A 19,051-nucleotide genomic window follows, 5' to 3' on the forward strand; every position below is an offset into this window, starting at 1 on the left:
GCATTGTTCTCTAGTGGTGCCAGCTGGTCTCTTAAGGTTTCAGATGGTCTTTTAGAGTGAATCTTGTTTTCTTATGATGCCTGCTGGTTTTCTTTTTAGTTTTTGTTCTTTAATTTTACCAGTCGGTCTCTTGTATTGTCAGCTGGTTTTCAGGACCGTGGAGGAGACCTGAGACAGATGGTGATGCTGCTCCAGCTGTGTAGTGGAGCCTTTTGACTAATTAATAGATAAGGTTAGTAGTCTATCTGGAGAGCGGAAGAGTACAGATGGAGGGAAAGGGAGGAAGGAAGAAAAAGGAAAAGGAGGAGAGATACTCACCGTCTCTCTCTCTCTCTCTCTCTCTCTCTCTCTCTCTCTCTCTCTCTCTCTGTCGCTCTCTCTCTCTCTCTCTCTCTCTCTCTCTCTCACTCACCTTTTTTAATGTCTCCTGCCTTTCTACTGAGGTTTTGCATGTGACGTCACGGGCTGCAGACACACCATATTGGAGATCAAACAGTAATGACAGACCAATACCTCAGCTGTGTTAAGATTGTTATCGTTCTCGTTAAGTCAGCACGACGTTTAATCTTCTCTGACATTCTTGTAGCATTTAAAGAAAATTTTATGTTTTTTCCACTTAAATTTCCGTAATTTTAAAGCGTGAAAATGGAGTCTTTAATACTGTCGAAGGGGAAGGGGGAGACGTTGCAGGGGACGGGATTTGTTAGTAGAAGCAAGAAGATAAGATTTGTGGAGCCCTGCAACAACCTTACTGGTCCCTGCTAAAAGGCCACACTGGAATCCAACGCTTCTTATTCATAAGCTGATTTACCATCATCCCCCATAACGCTTCGTAAGAAAGGGGACATTCCGCAATCCCCCCTTAACGTCTCATAAGAAAGGGAATCTTCTGTAATCCGCCCATAATGTCTCGCAAGAAAGGGAATCTTCCGTAATCCCCCATAACGTCTCACAAGAAAGGGAATCTTCTGTAATCCCCCCATAATGTCTCACAAGAAAGGAAATCTTCTGTAATCCCCCCATAATGTCTCACAAGAAAGGAAATCTTCTGTAATCCCCATAACATCTCACAAGAAGAGGGGTTTCTCCAGTAATGCCCCCATAACATCTTACAAGAAGAGGGGTTTCTCCAGTAATCCCTCGTGCCACTGCAAGAAAATGGGTCTTCAGTAATTTCCTGCCTCCTGGGAGGGAGGGAGGGACGGGGATAGAGGATAGAACTGCCGTTGCCGAAGACAATCCTCTTGAAGACCCTTGAGAGCCCTCTGGATTACTTTCCAGTGAGATCGGTGTTAGTGTCCATCCCCAATTAAGTGGAAATGGAGGAAAGTTGATGAACCTTCTGCCATTTATTTTTGCGAGTTAGCGTATATACAGTGTGTGTGTGAGAGATAGAGAGAGAGTATGCATGTTTGTTTATGTGTGTTTGCGTGTGTTTGTGTGTCCACACGTAAATGTGCATGAATGAGTGTGTGTGTTTACGCGCAGCTCATTTTACAGCCACAGAAGTGCTCGTGTCATACAACAGTACACTGTAACAAGCACTCTTCTCAATTATCACAATTAGGGTATTCTGACAAGTGCCATTTGGAGTTGAAACCATAACTGCACAGCTTCCCTATTTTCAGATATAATTCCTCTCACGCGTGCTGAGAGAGAGAGAGAGAGAGAGAGAGAGAGAGAGAGAGAGAGAGAGAGAGAAAGAGAGTACTCTTAGAGTTGCGCTTCAAGGAGTCGAATCTCAGCTTCTGGTCCCGCCTCTTAAACAGCAACCGCTGGAGTTATTAGTTCTTAACCTCTTGGAGCCCCGTCATACCTACTTCAGAAACTGTGCATTGAGTTTGCCACTACTAGTTCATTTATTTTATTCTACGTACTACAATGAGACTGACAAAGTAATTATTTTAATCCCTGTGGCTCAGCTGTTTTTAGCTTCCATCTATGTTCCTTCACGTTTGTGATTCGCATTTCAGTCTTATTTGCTCTCTCAAATCTTCTGAGCATCTTATATGTCATAATCGTATCCCTCCAATTCCTTCTCATTAAGCTCAGTTCCTTTACTCGCCTCATAACTCACTCCTCTCAGTTCCGGATTAGTTTTGCAGCAAATGTATGAACCTTCTTGAGTTGTACATGTTTGAGCAGGTGAGGGCTCCATGCTGGTGCTGCATACTCCATGATAGGATTGACATACGTCTTGTACAGAGTCCTAAAAAAATGTCTTTGATAAGGTTTCCGAAGTAGTTCTGAAATTCGCAAACCTAGTATATGGTGCAGATTTTTTATGTGCAGTCTGGAGATATGCTGGGTGTGATGCTCACTCCAGGATCTTTGTCTTTAAACCATATGTTTAGTTTCTTGCTGTATTCCATCTCTAGTCTTCTATCACCATCCCCAGCTCCCACGACCCATGCATTTATTTGAATTAAATTCCAATAACCACTTGTCTGACCAATCTTACAAGCTGTTGTCTTACGGTCTTGTAGTCTGTTTCTGTCCTCTCCCGCTCTTACTCTATCTCGTTAGTTTTATGGCATCAGCAAACAGTAATACATAGGGTTCAGTCCCATCTAGTAGGTCATTCGCATGTATTAAGAATAGTAATAACCCTAATACTGGGTCTTGAGGAACGTTACTGGTTACACTTTCCCAGCCTTGAATATCTCACGCCTATTGTCACCCCTTCCTCCTCTGTCTTCCGTTTGTCTGGTATTCTTTAATACACTGTTTTACTTAACCTTATAGCCCTACTTGCTGTAATCTGTGAATAAATCTCTAGTGGCGTACAGTGCCAAGTGCATTCTTCTAGTCTCATCTGATGATAGTCTAGACAGTTCAAGACACGTCAGGCTCTTTTAAGTACGCCCCCGCCCCTCCCCCAAGAAAAGAGTTCTCTCTCTCCCCACCAAATGTAGTGGAAACCCGGTGTTTGAACATAATTGGTTCCTTGGTATTCGAATTGTGAAAAGTTCGATGTCCGAATCAGTAGTTCCCATTGCCATACATGTAAATGAAATTAATTGGTTCTGGGCCATGAAAAGTTGCCTCCCTAAAAACAGCCCACATTTTATTGAAATAATTTTTATGTTATAAAAACGCTTATATAATTAATATAATGCCTGTTAATAAATTAATTGAAGAGAGAAACTAGCAATTTACCTTTACTGACTTGACTGGCACAGGTGAAAGTTGCAGAGGAAGAAGGTTACTGTTGAGAGGGGAAATCACCTTCCATAAAAATATAAAAATGTGCTAAAACCAAGTTGGATCTATGCAGCTACACACACACACACACACACACACACACACACACACACACACATTAGCATTACAAAAACCGATAGCCAAAAACTTTATAAGATCAATGAAACAGGTCCATTTTTCAGCCATCGCCCATATCCTCCCCTTCAATGTTTTCCCACGAAGCCAAACCCCATTTGTTAATGATGTTGAATAAGCCAGCAAGGAAGAGAAATGGCAGCATCCAGACTGTTTACAAGACTTAGCCGCCAAGAGGATGGGCGGGGACGGAGATGAATGAAGAGATTAATGAATGAAGTCAGAGGAGACATGAAGGAAGAATGTCAACACGCTGGAGAGCCAAAAATCGTTCTTCTTCTCGTTTAAGCCACCCGTTTTAGATAGGTCAGGCAAGGAAGGGTGAGTGATTGATGCTGCTGCTGCTGTTGCTGCTGCTGCTGCTGCTGCTGCTGCTGCTGCTGCTGCTGCTGCTGCTGCTGCTGAGGGTGCTGAAGCTGAAGCTGCTGCTGCTGTTGATGATGATGCTGAACTTGCTGCTGCTGTTGCTGCCGCTGCTGAAACTGTTTCTGTTGCTTTGTCAGTAGTGATAAACATTTCCGGGAATACCCGTACATGCATCCATGTATACATATTCACACATCCCTTCACATACTCACACATGCATTATACAGACATTATGCAAACGTGTATTTTACTGTGCAAACACGCGTACAAACACACACATACATGAATATTCGCGGTATGATTGATGGGCGATCATGATAGTGGAAAGTTTGATGACATGATTGCGTTTGGGGGTTGAACTGTAGTGCTTAAACCTATTTTTTTAATGATACGCATTAGCTAAAGTCATTTTCAGCTATGACCTCCTATTATTATTATTATTATTATTATTATTATTATTATTATTATTATTATTATTATTATTTAGTTTATTAATGTGACGAGGTAAACACAGGTTTCACTGCTCCTGGAGCACTGGAAGTAATCAGATTTCTGTAGAAAATGATAGATAAAAATCCATGGAAGGAGATGTCTTCACTAGCGTACAAACACCACCCTCCTCCTCTCTTGAAGAATCTATCGTGAGGGTGTCTTGGATCGTGACGCAGGTTCACTGCCCTTGTTGGAATGATGTGTTTCCTCACGTCACTCGCAAGGTAGAGTAGTGGCCATTTGTAGCCTTTTCTAGTTCCTCGTCTGTAGAGAGAGTGAGAGAACATTATTCACTATAAGTAACTTCAAAGGTTTTATTCTGTGTGAATCATCAAATTGCCGAAAGTGGAGGAGAGTAGCAGAGATATAAAGATAGAGAGAGAGAGAGAGAGAGAGAGAGAGAGAGAGAGAGAGAGAGAGAGAGAGAGAGAGAGAGAGAGAGAGAGAGAGCGAGAGAGAGAGAGATAGAGAGAGAGAGAGAGAGAGAGAGAGAGAGAGAGAGAGAGAGAGAGAGAGAGAGAGAGAGAGAGAGAGAGAGAGAGAGAGTGCTAGCGTGTACGTAGAGAAGGCGAGATAGCCGACCTTGTCATCAGCATCGAGGGTGCCTGCTAAGGAATGCCCTCAGTGTAGGTACACTTCCTTGTTTATGCGACATTTAAGGTGATGATAATACAGGTCTTTACAAGCCTGCAAGTAACTTGAAGGTAGACTCACGCACCTGCTCACCAGGTTTAGTTGTTGCAGGGTGAGGCTACTGGCCAGCTTATTTGTGCTAGCTAACATGATTAACTCATTAGGAAAGAAAGGAACAGATTAGGTGGAGTGTTTGCCACTTACGTCGGAAGATCCAGAGTCTTCCAAAGTGTGTGTGTATTCATTTATACTCACCTATTTGTGGTTGCAGGGGTCGATTCATAGCTCCTGGCTCCGCCTCTTCACTGGTCCCTACTAGGTCCACTCCCTTTCCCATGGGCTTTATCGAATCTCCTCTTAAAGCTAAATGTGGATCCTCCCTCCGGTACATCACTCTCCAGATTGTTTCACTTCCTGACAACTCTGTGACTGTGATGAATGGTTTTGAAAACCGACAAGTTGAAAATTGAGACACTTATGCAACATATGGGAATCTTCATTTAGGAAACGTTTCGCCACACAGTGGCTTCATCAGTCCAATACAAAGCAGAAAGATGTAAGGAGAGGAGGAGTTTGAGGTAATCAGTCCCTCAGCCTGGAGTCGATGTGTTCAATTCATCAACCTGGACTGATGAAGCCACTGTGTGGCGAAACGTTTCCTAAATAAAGATTCCCATATGTTGCATAAGTGCCTCAATCTTCATCTTGTCGGTTTTAAACCATTTATCTCATCTGTTAAACACTGCAACATCGTGGGATCTTAATACAAAGAATTCTTCAACCTTGTCCAACCTTTGGACGAAGATCTACTTCGACTAGTGGATGGTACCACTATGACCCCGCCGCCTCCTGCTTCCCCCCTCACCTGACTACAGTACATAAGCCACGTCTAGGGCCCTATGCTCTATATTCTACCTGATTTATGGACTGAACACATTGACTCAAGGTTGAGGGACTGATTACCTCAAACTCCTCCTCTCCTTACACCTTTCTGCTTTGTATTGGACTGATGAAGCCACTATGTAGCGAAACGTTTCCTAAATAAAGATTCCCATATATTGCATAAGTGTCTCAATCTTCAACTCTGTGACTGAAGAAATGCTTCTTAACATCCCTGTGACTCATCCGAGTTTTCAATTTGCAGCTGTGAACTCTTGTTGTGTCCCATCTCGGAAACATCCTGTCCCTATCCACCTCGTCAACTCCTCTCAGTATCTTATAGTATGTCGTTATCATGTCCCCCTATCTCTCCTGTCCTCCAGCGTTCTCAGGTTGAGTTCCCTTAACCTCTTCTCGTAGGACATACTCCGCAGCTTCAAGACTAGTCTTGTTGCTAACCTTTGTATAGGCTACAATTTGCCAATTTTACAAATGCAAATCACACATCAGTTTCGGCGAGACAAGCTGAAAAATTCGTCATAACTGACTTGTTAATACCATGTGTAGTTTGTAAATCACCTAATTCAGAGCAAATACCCCATTACAAGGGGCCTAAATGAGCTCAAGTGCAGTGAGCACCCGCTCCTGCACTCAAGACACGTAACAAACACAACTAAGAGAAGAATGTCATTAACGAATGCCATCTACCGTCTACAGATGGAACGAGTCTTGTTAGTTTACAAAGGACTAAGTTTGCAAGTTTAGGAAGACGCTCCTTCACGGTTCACAACTTTGTTGTTCCCACTACTTCCTCCACTCCTTCCTGCACCACTGTGTTATAACTGAAGTATAACCAGGCTACCATGTTATGACTGAAGTATAACCAAGCTACCATGTTATGACTGAAGTATAACCAGGCTACCATGTTATGACTGAAGTATAACCAAGCTACCATGTTATGACTGAAGTATAACCAAGCTACCATGTTATGACTGAAGTATAACAAAGTTGCCATGTTATGACTGAAGTATAACAAAGTTGCCATGTTATGACTGAAGTATAACCAAGTTACCATGTTATGACTGAAGTATAACCAAGCTACCATGTTATGACTGAAGTATAACAAAGTTGCCATGTTATGACTGAAGTATAACCAAGCTACCATGTTATGACTGAAGTATAACAAAGTTGCCATGTTATGACTGAAGTATAACCAAGCTACCATGTTATGACTGAAGTATAACCAAGCTACCATGTTATGACTGAAGTATAACCAAGTTACCATGTTATGACTGAAATATAACCAAGTTACCATGTTATGACTGAAGTATAACCAAGCCACCATGTTATTACTGAAGTATAACCAAGCTACCATGTTATTACTGAAGTATAACCAAGCTACCATGTTATGACTGAAATATAACCAAGCTACCATGTTATGACTGAAATATAACCAAGCCACCATGTTATTACTGAAGTATAACCATGTACTCACCTAATTGTGGTTGCAGGGGTCGAGACTCAGCTCCTGGCCCCGCCTCTTCACTGATCGCTACTGGGTCCTCTCTCTCTCTGCTTCCTGAGCTTTGTCATACCTCTTCTTAAAACTATGTATGGTTCCTGCCTCCACTACTTCACTTGCTAGGCTATTCCACTTGCTGACAACTCTATGACTGAAGAAATACTTCCTAACGTCCCTGTGACTCGTCTGAGTCTTCAGCTTCCAGTTGTGACCCCTTGTCCCTGTGTCCCCTCTCTGGAACATCCCATCTCTGTCCACCTTGTCTATTCCCCGCAGTATCTTGTATGTCGTTATCATGTCTCCCCTGGCCCTTCTGTCCTCCAGTGTCGTCAGTCCGATTTCCCTTAACCTTTCCTCGTACGACATTCCCTTGAGCTCTGGGACTAACCTTGTTGCAAACCTTTGTACTTTCTCTAGCTTCTTGACGTGCTTGACCAGGTGTGGGTTCCAGACTGGTGCTGCATACTCCAGTATGGGCCTAACATACACAGTGTACAGTGTCTTGAACGATTCCTTATTAAGGTATCGGAACGCTATTCTCAGGTTTGCCAGGCGCCCGTATGCTGCAGCAGTTATTTGGTTGATGTGTGCCTCCGGTGATGTGCTCGGTGTTATGGTCACCCCAAGGTCTTTCTCCCTGAGTGAGGTCTGTAGTCTTTGTTCACCTAGCCTATACTCTGTCTGCTGTCTTCTTTGCCCCTCCCCAATCTTCATGACTTTGCATTTGGCTGGATTGAATTCGAGAAGCCAGTTACTGGACCACATGTCCAGCCTGTCCAGGTCTCTTTGTAGTCCTGCCTCATCCTCGTCCGATTTAATTCTTCTCATCAACTTCATGTCATCTGCGAACAGGGACACTTCAGAGTCTATTCCTTCCATCATGTCGTTCACATATATCAAAAATAGCACTGGTACTAGAACTGACCCCTGTGGGACCCCGCTCGTCACAGGCGCCCACTGTGATACCTCTTCACGTACCATGACTCGTTGCTGCCTCCCTGTCAGGTATTCCCTTATCCATTGCAGTGCCCTCCCTTTTACATGCGCCTGATCCTCCAGCTTCTGCACTAATCTCTTGTGGGGAACTGTGTCAAAGGCCTTCCTGCAGTCTAGGAAAACGCAATCTACCCACCCCTCTCTCTCGTGTCTTACTTCTGTTACCTTGTCATAAAATCAGAAGGTTTGTGATACAAGATTTGCCTTCCATGAACCCATGCTGGTTTTCATTTATAATCTTGTTCCTTTCCAGGTGTTCCACCACTCTCCTCCTGATAATCTTCTCCATGACTTTGCACACAATACATGTCAGAGACACATGTCTGTAGTTTAGTGCCTCGTTTCTGTTTCCTTTCTTAAATATGGGGACTACATTAGCTGTCTTCCATTTCTCAGGTAGTTGCCCAGTTTCAAGGGATGTGTTGAAGATTGTGGTTAGAGGCACGCACAGCATCTCTGCTCCTTCTCTAAGGACCCATGGGGAGATGTTGTCCGGTCCCATCGCCTTTGAGGTGTCAAGGTCACTTAAGAGCTTCTTCACCTCCTCCTCAGTTGTTCGTATGTCATCCAACACTTGTTGGTATATTCCCTCTTGATGTTCCCTTCTGTGCTGTCTTCCCAGAGGCCTTCCTGTCTCTACTGTAAAAACTTCCTTAAATCTCCTGTTTAACTCCTCACATACCTCCTGATCGTTTCTTGTGAGTTCTCCACCTTCTGTCCTTAATCTGATCACCTGGTCCTTGACTGTTGTCTTCCTCCTGATGTGGCTATACAACAGTTTCGGGTCAGTCTTGATTCTCGATGCTATGTCATTTTCATACTGTCGCTGGGCCTCCCTCCTTACCTGTGCATACTCGTTCCTGGCTCTGCGACTAATCTCCCTATTTTCGTGTGTTCTCTGCCTTCTGTACTTTTTCCATTCTCTATTGCACTTTGTTTTTGCCTCCTTACACCGTCGGGTAAACCAGGGGCTCGTTCTGGTCTTCCCATTGTTACTGTTGCCCTTGGGAATAAACCTTTCCACTGCCTCCTTGCATGTTGTTGTTACATATTCCATCATTTCATTTACTGGCTTTCCTGCCAGTTCTCTGTCCCACTGGACCTCCCGCAGGAAGTTCTTCAACCCTATGTAGTCCCCTCTTTTATAGTCAGGCTTTTCCCATTCAACTCCTGTTATTCTCTCCACTTGCAGCTCTACTATGTATTCAAAGCACAGAACCACGTAGTCGCTAGCTCATAGGATACTCTCATACTTGATGTCCTCAATGTCTGAGCTGCCCAGGGTGAACACAAGGTCCAATCTTCCATCCTCCCCTCTCTTGCTGGTCCTTCATCCTCCCCGTGTGTGTGTGTGTGTACTCACTGTATGAACGTCGTGTGTGTGTGTGTACTCACTGTATGAGCGTCGTGTGTGTGTGTGTGTGTGAGTCCTCACCTATATGTGGTTGCAGATTTTGAGTCACAGCTCTTTTTAGTTTGTTCGTTTGTTTGTTTGTGTTTGTTTGTGTGTACTCACCTATTTGTACTCACCTATTTGTGGTTGCAGGGGTCGAGTCATAGCTCCTGGCCCCGCCTCTTCACTGATTGCTACTAGGTCCTCTCTCTCCCTGCTCCATGAGCTTTATCATACCTCGCCTTAAAACTATGTATGGTTCCCGCCTCCACTACTTCACTTTCTAGACTATTCCACGACTTGACTACTCTATGACTGAAGAAATACTTCCTAACATCCCTTTGATTCATCTGAGTCTTCAACTTCCAATTGTGACCTCTTGTGTATGTGTCCCATCTCTGGAACATCCTGTCTTTGTCCACCGTGTCTATTCCGCGCAGTATTTTATATGTCGTTATCATGTCTCCCCTGACCCTCCTGGCCTCCAGTGTCGTCAGGCCGATTTCCCTCAACCTTTCTTCGTACGACAATCCCCGTAGCTCTGGGACTAGTCTTGTTGCAAACCTTTGCACTTTCTCTAATTTCTTGACGTGCTTGACTAGGTGTGGATTCCAAACTGGTGCTGCATACTCCAGTATGGGCCTGACGTAAATGGTATACAGTGTCTTGAACGACTCCTTATTGAGGTATCGGAACGCTATCCGTAGGTTTGCCAGGCGCCCGTATGCTGCAGCAGTTATCTGATTTATGTGCGCCTCAGGAGATATGCTCGGTGTTATACTCACCCCCAGATCTTTTTCCTTGAGTGAGGTTTGCAGTCTTTGGCCATCTAAATTATATTGTGTCTGCGGTCTTCTTTGCCCTTCCCCAATCTTCATGACTTTGCATTTGGCAGGGTTAAACTCAAGGAGCCAGTTTCTGGACCAGGCTTGTAGCCTGTCCAGGTCTCTTTGTAGTCCTGCCTGATCCTCATCCGATTTGATTCTTCTCATTAACTTCACATCATCTGCAAACAAGGACACTTCTGAGTCTATCCCTTCCGTTATGTCGTTCACATATACCAAGAACAGCACAGGTCCTAGGACTGACCCCTGTGGAACCCCGCTTGTCACAAGCGCCCACTCTGACACCTCGTCACGTACCATGACTCGTTGTTGCCTCCCTGTCAGGTATTCTCTGATCCATTGCAGTGCCTTTCCTGTTATGTGTGCCTGATCTTCTAGCTTTTTCAGTAACCTCTTGTGAGGAACTGTGTCGAAGGCCTTTTTGCAGTCCAAAAAAATGCAGTCGATCCATCCCTCTCTCTCTTGTCTTACTTCTGTCACCTTGTCATAAAACTCTAGTAGGTTTGTGACACAGGATTTTCCTTCCCTGAAACCATGCTGGTTGTCAATTATACACTTGTTTCTTTCCAGGTGCTCCACCACTCTCCTCCTGATTATCTTCTCCATGACCTTGCATACTATACACGTTAGTGATACAGGTCTGTAGTTTAGTGCCTCATGTCTGTCTCCCTTTTTAAAAATTGGGACTACATTTGCCATCTTCCATACCTCAGGGAGTTGCCCAGTTTCAAATGATGTGTTGAAGATCTTTGTTAATGGCACACACAATATCTCTGCTCCCTCTTTAAGGACCCACGGAGAGATGTTGTCTGGTCCCACCGCCTTTGAGGTGTCAAGTTCGCATAGCAGCTTCTTCACTTCCTCCTTGGTTATATGTACCTCATCCAGCACTTGCTGGTGTACCCCCCTGTTCTGATTTCCTGGAGTCCTACTGGTTTCCACTGTAAATACTTCTTTAAATCTCGTGTTGAGCTCCTGACATACCTCTCGGTCGTTTCTTGTGAATTCCCCATCACCCTTCCTCAGTCTGATTACCTGGTCCTTGACTGTTGTTTTCCTCCTGATGTGGCTGTACAACAGCTTCGGGTCAGTCTTGACTTTCGATGCTATGTCATTTTCATATTGTCGCTGAGCCTCCCTTCTTATCTGTGCATATTCATTTCTGGCTCTTCGGCTAATCTCTTTATTTTCCTGAGTTCTCTGTCTTCTGTACCTTTTCCATTCTCTAGTACACCTAGTTTTTGCCTCCCTACACCTTTGGGTGAACCAAGGACTCGTTCTGTTCTTCCCATTATTTCTGTTTCCCTTGGGAACAAACCTCTCCTCTGCCTCCTTGCATTTTGTTGCCACATAGTCCATCATTTCTTGTACTGGTTTTCCTGTCAGTTCCCTCTCCCACTGAATGTTTTGAAGGAAGTTCCTCATGCCTGAGTAGTTTCCCCTTTTGTAGTTTGGTTTTTCCCACCCTATTCCTGCTACTCTCTCCACTTGGAGCTCAACTATGTAGTCGAAGCACAGAACCACATGATCACTAGCTCCCAGGGGCCTTTCATACAAGATATCCTCGATGTCTGAACTACTCAAGGTGAATACAAGGTCCAGTCTTGCTGGTTCATCTTCTCCTCTCTCTCTGGTAGTGTCTCTAACATGTTGATGCATGAGGTTTTCCAGTACTACATCCATCATCTTGACTCTCCATGTTTCGGAACCCCCATGGGGCTCCAGGTTTTCCCAGTCAATCTCCTTGTGATTGAAATCACCCATAACTAGTAACTTTGCTCCCCCCACATGTGCTCTCCTGGCCACCTCGGCTAGTGTGTCGACCATGGCTCTGTTGCTCTCATCGTATTCTTCTCTTGGTCTCCTGCAGTTCTGTGGTGGGTTGTACATTACTGCAATTATCACCTTATGTCCCTCAGACTGGATTGTTCCTACTAAGTAGTCCCTTTCACCCGTGCCATCCATTCCTTCCATTTTCTCAAAACCCCACTGGCTTTTAATGAGCAGTGCAACTCCTCCTCCCCCTCTCCTCCCTCTGTCTTTCCTGAGGATTTGATATCCGGGTGGAAAGATTGAATCTGTTATTATTCTGGTGAGTTTTGTTTCTGTGAGTGCTATTATGTCTGGGGATGTCTCCTTGATTCTTTCATGCCACTCCTCATACTTATTTGTTATTCCATCTGCATTTGTATACCATACCTTCAACTTCTTTTCTAAGACTGTGGTCTGGGAGGTGTATTGGGGTTGGGGAATTGGGAGACCTGATAAGGAACTATGGGTGGTTGCTGTGGGGGTGGAGTTTGTAATGTAGTGGGTGGGGGCATTGGATATGACATGGGTGTTTTGGTTTAGAGTGTTTGGCTGCACTGGGGTTGACCTGGTTGGGAGGCTTCTATAGGAAGCTGTGAGGGAGGTTGTATTTGATCTTCTTCCTGTGTCTGGGATCTCCTGTCTATCTTCTCCATCCCCTCTCTTTCCTCCTTTCGCCTTTGTATCATCTCTCTCAGTTTCCGCCTTTCGTCTTGTGTTCTGTCGCGGTCGAGATACACCTTCCTGTATTCCGGCATGTCCCTTAATCGTGCTTTCTCCCACAGTATCCTGTTCCGAGTCGATTCTGCCTTGAAGGTCACTTTCACTGGCCGGGTTCTTTTTTTTACAAACCCCCCTATTCTCCGAAAATTTTCCAGCTGGGTCATGTCGTCTTCTCCGATTACTTTCATGATGCTTTCAATTGCTTTTTTTTCCCCTTGTTTTCTTGCTTCATATGTTTCCCCTTCAACTTCCTGTAGCCCATACACAAAGACTGACCTCACCCTTTCATTCTCCCACTGCATATCCCTGTGTATCCCCTCATTCAATTTGATTTCCTCCATTGCAGCTTTCCTTTCTTCAGTTTCACTAGCTACTGTACATGGGCTCAGTGGCCTGTCATTTTCCCTTCTCGGCTTTCCCTGGGCTCTGTTGTGGTCTTTTAGGGCCTCCACATATAGCTTAGCTCTTTCATTTACTACAGTCTCCACTGATAGAGCTTCTACATGCAGTTTTGCTCCTTCTGTCCCTACAGTCCCCTTATTTGTGGCTGAGGTAGCAGTCTCTGTTGTCAATCCCAAAATGTTATTTAGTTCTTTAGTCTGTTTCAGATTTTCCAGTTCCTCTTCTAAACTCTGTATCCTGGCCTCTGCTGCTTTGACTTTCACCTCCCACTTCCTGCTTTCCATGTCTATCCTCTCTTCCATTCTCATGCTAAGTTCTTCTAGTTTCTTTTCCCATTCTTGTTCCCTTTTTGTGAGCTCTGCTGCCCAATCTTCCTTTGCAGTTCCCTCCTCCTGTCCCTTGGGTTTTCTTGTTGCTCTCTGGCAACCCATTTTTTTTTATCCTGATTGCCTCAGAGTGGGAAACCTATGTAATTCTGTATGTTAGGTTAGTATTGTATATGTCAGAGTGTGGGGGGGAGGTAGAGGAGGAACTGTGGCTATATGGGAGAGTAGTGGGGAGGGGGAGTGGGAAGGAGAGTGAATCAAGTGGTAAGTGGGTGAGTGGGAGAGGGAGAGGTGGGGAGGGGGGGGGTGAAAGAGGGAGGGGAGGGATCAGGTGAAGGAGTGAGATGTCGGTGGGGGAGGGGGGGGAGTGTATGTGTGAGTCTGGTAATATGTGTGTGTGTGTGTGTATTGTGTGTGTGTATTGTGTGTGTGTTGTGTGTGTTGCGTGTGTGTGTTTGTGGGGGGGTGTGGGGGGGTGTGGGTGAGTGTGTGGGTGGGTGTGTGGATGGGTGTGTGGGTGGGTGTGTGGGTGGGTGTGTGGGTGGGTGTGTGGGTGGGTGTGTGGGTGGGTGTGTGTGGGTGTGTGTGGGTGTGTGTGGGTGTGTGGGTGTGTGGGTGTGTGTGTGGGTGTGTGTGTGTGGGTGTGTGTGTGTGGGTGTGTGGGGGTGTGTGGGGGTGTGTGTGTGGGGGGTGTGGGGGTGTGGGGGGGTGTGTGGGTGGGTGGGTGTGTGGGTGTGTGGGTGTGTGGGTGGGTGGGTGTGTGTGGGTGTGGGTGGGTGTGTGGGTGTGTGTGGGTGGGTGGGTGTGTGTGGGGGTGTGTGGGGGGGTGTGGGGGTGTGGGTGGGTGTGTGGGTGTGTGTGGGTGTGTGTGGGTGTGTGTGGGTGTGCGTGCGCACACTAGGCTACGCTACTCTTTTGAAGATTATAAAAAAAAAAAAAAAAAAAAAAAAAAAAAAAAAAAAAAAAAAAAAAAAAAAAAAATTTCCCAATCAATTCCTTATTAATATGCACTAATATATACTATATAATATTAATTGCGTACACTTGTGTTTGTGTGTGTGTGTGTTTACTAGCTTGTTCTTTGAAAAAGAGGGGGGGGGGGTTACGTTAACACTATTTGTTATTGTTGTTGGTTCACCGGTACTCTCCCGGCCCAGATCTCCGCACACTACGCTACTTTACTTTTTGAAGATTATAGGATTATTTTTTCTCACTCAATTCCTTATTAATATATACTGTTTATTATAACAATAATTACGGGTGCACACGTGTGTTTGTATGTGCGTACTTGTTTACTAGCTTGTCCCTCAGAAAAACAAGGGGGGGGGTTCACTAGGCTACACAACTTCTGGAGTTTACCTGGCGATATTTAGATAATTTACTAACCACTATCTATCTCCTGGTACTGAAATAGGGAGAGAGAGATGGTATAGCATACAACCAGCAGGGCGAGACACTGAGACTTTAGACACTAACCAAAATTAACCACAAATAGGCAAGTGATGTCGTCTGCACAACAATGGAGGTTCCTGCTGGTCGGCTGATATCAACTCCTTCAATTTGTAACTCCTTCAGGAACTTTATCATACATTCAAGTTTTTATTTTCTTTTTCTTTTAAGACTTGGTATTCCCTCTTTTTTCTTTAGTACAGTATTATGGTCATAACAAGTCTGATGATGTTAGCTACCTTCACAACACCAACAGCTGGGGATTGACTAATTTTTTCTTACTTTCAGTATTTACTTCTTTTATGACCTTATCACTACACTGCTGCTATAATCAACCAACATATGTATTTGTTAATATTTCAGATCACACCGTTAACCCAATTAACTGTTTGGATATTTTGTGTCAACACTGCGGCCAGTAGCCTGATCAGCTCCCTCACTCAAATTTCATTCAAATTTAAATTGTAAAATTCTTGATCCTATCACATTATTCGCACTCTTGGAAGCTATTACACTCTTGTAGGTATGTTCACTGATTCACTCACGTACGATGACCGCTAATAATATCTTAGGACAGCCACTAAAACGCTAAACCCTGGGAGCACTATTTAGCGATACTGCTTCACGTGTGTGTGTGTGTGTGTGTGTGTGTGTGTGTGTGTGTGTGTGTGTGTGTGTGTGTGTGTGTGTGTGTGTGTGTGTGTGTGTGTGTGTGTGTGACGTCAGACGACCATTTTCCCACTCGTAACAGAACCCAATTTTCAATTTTTATATACAAAGTCAAAAAAAAATCATCTTGTTCCTACCAGTCTCCATGGCAACTCAAAAACTTTGTACGGAGTGACCACTCATGGATGGGAAAAAATCGAAAATGAACAAATGGGGTGGATGCGAAGGGGATTTCATGGTAAACTTTGCTAAATCCTTCGGACGAGAGGAAGACAGAATGAGGTTCGGGAAATTGTCTTAATATTAAAGCTGCATCTGCAGCCTAATGCGGACAAATTTAAGGTTCACACTCAGACCTCCCCTCGCAAGGTTTATGGGGCGAGGGAAAAGATGATAAGGGAGCTGTGGGGTAATAGATACAAAATAATACATTGTTGATACTCTGAATAGTTAATTTAGACACGCAGCCACCATACGGCGGTTAAAAATAGCTGCTACTTCACCTTCCAATATGTCTGGAGCTGTAGTCTGTAGCCTATCTGACCTGCCTCCTGAAGAAGCTTTCATTATTATTATAATCAAAAAGAAGCGCTAAGCCACAAGGACTATACAGCTGAAGAAGCTTTCAGAAGAGCTTTCGAAGAGCAGCAAAATCAAAAGTCCAGTTGTTAGGGCATGGAAAGAAGACAAGTGATTCAGGGCGAAGAGGCTTTAGGTCATAGGAGGGAAAAATTGGGGTTGAAGTATGTGGGGTGTTGGGGAGTCAAAATTTATTAAATCCGAATTACCTAAGGGAAGGTCTGTTATGGCTACAGGCAAGTTAGGTTTGGCAAGGGCTAGGTTAACTATGATAAGGTAAGATTAGTTTTGGCTGAGGTAAGGGTAAGTTTGTCTAAGACAAGGTTGGGTTTGAGGAAGGGAAGCTTCCAAGCATAACATCCTCCTCATCCGTTTCAGAAAGTAGAAGTTTTGAAATTCCAACCTACAAAATCTTGTCATTCGTAACCAGTTTCTCCAGAATCAATGATATTACCATTTTCAAACTCCAATAGAACGTCAAAGAACCCGACTGGGAAGAATACCCAGACGAAGTAAATCAACCCCGTTCGTCGACTACCCGTTCCCCAGGTAGAGTCCTCACCAGTGAAGTGGTCTGGTTCCTTTGTGCAGTGCTCGGGGACCATTCTCGGCTCGCTAAGCTGCACATCAATCTTAAACTGCGCCAGAGTCCGATTGTTTATGTTTTATTCTCCCGGAAGAGATTTCACGCCTCCTCTGTCTCTCTCTTTCTACATAATATTAATACAAAACACTAAGAGCAACGTTCGCTGCTTCTACACCTCTCCGTCTCTGCAGCAACAAGCAGTTTTCAACCACGAAATTGTTACCTTGTTCATATTTGCCACGGGAGGAGAGCAAATATAATGAAGATATGAATTCGGAAACTCCGAGAATTGTCAAGCTTTCATGATTCGAAGTTTCCAGGGCCAGAAACACCCAAAAACATTCCTTTTTGAGGCCTTAATTACAAACTTTTTTTCCCCCACAGACTTGTTGATGGACTAATGATGATACTTGTTTGTTTTGCAGCGCGTGGTAGGCCAAAGGTTTGTTTTAGATAACATGAAGAGCTGTATCAACTCAAACCTAGTCCGGAAAGTTGTCTTTGTAGCATCCTTGCTCGTGGCTCACACACTGAATGACCGGAGTGTCATCCACAGACGAGGGGGAACACTGGGCATGTTTTCTGACACCTCTCGTCCCTGATCACTTAGCAGAGTGTACCTAGCTGCTAGCCGATTGGTGTGGGTCGCACCCTGGGGGAGTGGATTAAAGAACCGCAATGTAAATAAGCCAGTCAGCTGACATGGCTTTATTGGGTTATCCTGAGTTACTGTAAGCACGCCTGGTGAAGAATCAAAACAAGATTTTTCTTCAAGTACCTGACATCAATGTTTTGCTTGGTAATAAATGCTCGATAAAGTTAGAATTTAGGTCTTATTGAGTGTGTGTGGCGTAGTTTTATCTTTTTTTTTTTTTTTGTCCGCCCTGGTTTTAGTTGTAGTCTCTCTCTCTCTCTCTCTCTCTCTCTACTCGTAGAAACAGGATATACAGGCAAAGGACAATTATTGTTTTTATTATTATTTTATTGTGGGAAAGCACTAAATTCGTAGGGGTCAAACAGAGCCTGGATAATAGGAAGTAATCAGAATTGATCCCCGGAAAAGATCAAAGGCACTTCATCAGCATCAAGGCGTCCCCTTGATGAAGATAGGAGAGAATGGAGTTAGGAAAGAGGAATTATTATTATTATTATAATCAAAAAGAAGCGCTAAGCCACAAGGACTATACAGCATAGGAAAGAGGAAGAAACTGATGTTACCACTAATTCCTTAAATCAACAACCCTTCAATATCCAAGTCCCCCTTCCCTTAGGGAGGAAGGGAGGGAGGGGAAGGGGAAGAGACACTGATGCTTCCAATATTGGTAAACGATCCCATTAGGTGATAAACACAATCTGGATGAGGATCTGGGAAGACATCGCTTAATATTCATGAGAGAAAATCGTGTGGGAGTAGAGCGTCTTATCCTAGCAGCCCAACATTGGATCACTCTACACGCACACACTCAATTATCTCCTCAAAGTTACAACACAGTTGAAATTGTAACTAAAAGTCACGATTAGATTGATCAAAACACTTATTTATTAAGAAAGTATTTCGCCAGGAGAGGATTCTTCAGCCCTGATAACGCTACTTGTGCGTATATACATGTTTTTTTTACCAGCAAAATTGACGGTATCGTTACATAATCGCCACCAATAGTCGAAAATAATGATTAGGATTTTGTTAAATTGTCCATTGCAAAATGTTGTTTAGGAAACAAATTTTGTGATTAAATTATGGCAATTTGTTATTGCACAGGTTGATAGTTGGTTAACATCAAAATGGTATACAATACCGACAGGTTGTTAGGTAAGACACCTATGCAAGTTGTCTAACTGTTGCATAGGTGTCTTACCTAACAACACTGATAGTTGGTTAATTGGGTTTCAAAAGTTCTCTACAATATGGGAAAGCGCTAAATCCATTGGGGTCATACAGCGCCTGAGGGGAATGGAAGGCATTCAGTAGATTAAAAAAATTGGATCACAGGTCAAATTCCATAGATCAAGAGCCCTCATCGGCATCAAGTAACCTCCCTTGAA

Source organism: Cherax quadricarinatus, chromosome 4 (assembly GCF_038502225.1).
Source record: "Cherax quadricarinatus isolate ZL_2023a chromosome 4, ASM3850222v1, whole genome shotgun sequence".
Lineage (NCBI taxonomy): Eukaryota > Metazoa > Arthropoda > Malacostraca > Decapoda > Parastacidae > Cherax > Cherax quadricarinatus.